The following is a 2,954-nucleotide window of genomic DNA, read 5'->3' on the forward strand; positions in this document are numbered from 1 at the left end:
AAATTTACTTTTTTTTTCAAGAATTATTTTATTTATACAAGAACCAGGGTACAGGCCAGAGGTGTGTGGGGGGGTGAGAGGATTCACTCGAGACAGAGTGGGGAACAGAACAGACAGATGACCGAAATACACTGCTGAGGATAGCAGTAGGTGAGACAGGAAAGGTCTGCCACACCATTTGGATTGCTCCATGACCTTTGGGGATCAAACCAGAACTGCAGAGGCTGTGGACATCTTCACAGCTCTGAGCAAAACTGCCTGTGCCTCCAGGGAGGCCCTGAAATTTACATTTCACCACAACCTCACCAACATTTATGAATTCTGTTGTGAGGTGGTATCTAAATGTAGTTTTACTTTGAAACTCCTTTATAATAAATTATGTTGAACTTTTTTTTCATGTCTGTAGACCATCTGAATGTAGCCCATCTTTCGAGAAGTGTATATTTCGGTCCATTTTCCTATTTTTAATTGGGCCATTATTTTCCCTGTTGGTGAAGTGTGTAAGAACATTTTTTTCTGTAAATTTATAGGTCTTGTTTTTTGTTTGTTTGTGGTTTTTTTTGTTTGTTTTTTGTTTTTTTTTTTTGCCAGTGGCTTGTTTGCCAGTATCATTTATTAAAGAGGCTACCTTTTCTCCATCTTATGGTTTTAACTCCTTTGTGGAAGATTAGCTGCCCATCTTTATGTGTGTTTATCTCTTGGCTTTCAATTGTATTCCATAGATCTGGCTTTATGTTTTGTTTTGTTTTTTTTCCATTACTATACTGCTTTAATTTTTATTTTAAAGTATTTTATTATATTTATATAATTTGTATTATATAATATATACATTATATTTTCATGACACATCAGGAGTTTAAGAAAATGTTATCCTTACTTTCTAACCATATTTTGAAAAAATATAAATTTGTATTTCTATATTCCTGTCAATACTCTACTTCTATCCCATAATTCCACCACCAGTTGTAGGTATTTGGCTTCAATCAAGAAACTATATTCTCAGGTTAGAAAATACATACAGAAGCTACCTGGAATAATTAGAGTGACTGGGAATGTTTGTTTGTGTGACAGGCTGGAAAGGGTGATATTCAGGTTAGGCAAGATGTATCACTAGGGTCAAGAAGTGGAAGAGGACAGTGTCTAAAAAGGTAGCTTCAGGGCCTCCTCTGGTGGTGCAAAGGTTCAGTGCTGGACTGCAAAGCCTCCCGTAGCCTTGGCAGTGCTGGTTCAATCCCCGGCCACCAGTGAGGGTCCCACATGGTGTTCAGACCTCTCCTGTCGTGCCCGCTGTTCCCCTCAGCAATGTACTTCGTCAGTCTGCCTGTTCTGTTCCCTGCTCTGGCTCTGGTGAATTCTCTCACCCTCCCGTACTTCTGACTGTACCCAGTGTTTGTATAAATATATAAATAAATCTTTTAAAAAAAGGGAGCTTCAGGCAGATGGACTCTTGTGGCCTCAATCCATTTGGAGATGGTCAGGATGGAAGGATTCCAAGTTATGTTCCAGCTGTTGCTGTGAACACAGGAATGTCTCAAGGTATTTGATCACATGGCTTTTGTAGTCATTCAATTTATCATTCTAAAACTGTATCATTTTGTTTCTTTTGGGCCAGGATTAAAATATTTTCAATATCCCTTTCATACTGAGTCACTCTAGACTCTCACACTGCAATCTAACCCTTAGCCTGTTGCAGCTTTTCAGGCTTATTAGCCCATACCAGCGAAGTTTAAGCTTCCTCCCTTCTTCTACAGTGTGGCATGAGCATATAGCCACTGCTGTCATGTTTTCATGCGCTGGTCAAAGGCAACTCAGACTGTGACCAGGAGGAGAATGTAATCACTTAGGAGTGACTAACAATGATTATTTCCTCCTGGCGTAGTTGCTCAATTTTTTCTCCCACCTCAGCCAGCTGAGAGAGTGTGTATAGCTTGAGTGTGTCCTCAAGCTCCCAAACATGGCTAGAATCTTTGAAATCTGAGCTGTGTTTAATGTTAGCTCTTTCCTACAGTTCACCAGAGTTTGTGAAATAGCATGCAGTTTCTATAAGTAATGCTCCCTACTCTATACTTCCTGGAGCATGTCCTCAAACCAAATGTCTGATTCATTAATTTTCATGATCATTTTGCTGACTGCATTTGTGAATTTATTGAACATGTTGAGAAAATCAGTGTCACTCAACATCTACCTACCCATGTTGCATGACAGCTTTTATTTTATCTAAGGAATCCCTGACATCAGGATCATGGTATGTTGCTTTACAATTATCTGCAGATACTTTTCTAGAGAGGCCCTTCCTTTTTCAAGAAATTCTGCAGAAGAAACTTCTTTACAACTTTCACTTTTCTCAATCCTACTAAGATCTTCTCACATGGAGGAGGGACAATAAAACCATTCTGAGACTATTTTTCTCAAAGTTTCTCATAAATACCAAGAAAACCACTATTTTTTTTCACTGCAAAATCTTTACTTCTGAACATTAGTAAGCTTTCCTGTGTAGTCAGATTAGAGGTTACATTGATGTACATACCTTATCTTATAAGGATCAGTTATACTGAGTATGAAATCAAGCTGTTCTTCCGCTAGCTTCCTATAGTGTGGTTAACTTAAATTTTGTGTCTTGCTGTAAAATATTATGCATGTAAAACACATATAAGTTGCCAGTGTTTTGGCTGGCACCTTCCTCTAAATATTTTGTGTACTGTTGAGAGGTAGTTACCGTGTGGGGTATGCAAAGAAATTTTGTGGCTTGTGGCCTTGTTTCTCATAAGTCCATTTCCTTTGTTAATGGACTTGAAAATGGACTTGAAATTTTGGAAAGAAGGAGGAAAATAATGATCTTTGGAGACTCAGCTTACTTTCTTCAGAAATCATCTTTAGCTTATCGAGGGCACTGAGTAAAGCAATCAGTAATGTGCAACAGAACATTACACAGAGTACTGTTTGGTTATGTTTTT

The 2,954-nt window shown here is 38.3% G+C and overlaps 1 pseudogene; it reads right to left on the reverse strand.

Annotated features, from left to right (window-relative positions):
• Positions 1-1,455: 1,455 nt before the first annotated feature.
• Positions 1,456-2,525, reverse strand: LOC119258176 (sorting nexin-1-like; annotated as a pseudogene).
• Positions 2,526-2,954: the final 429 nt, after the last annotated feature.

The sequence above is a fragment of the Talpa occidentalis genome, unplaced genomic scaffold, assembly GCF_014898055.3.
Source record: "Talpa occidentalis isolate TD23 unplaced genomic scaffold, MPIMG_talOcc4v2.1 talOcc4.4, whole genome shotgun sequence".
NCBI classification, from domain to species: domain Eukaryota; kingdom Metazoa; phylum Chordata; class Mammalia; order Eulipotyphla; family Talpidae; genus Talpa; species Talpa occidentalis.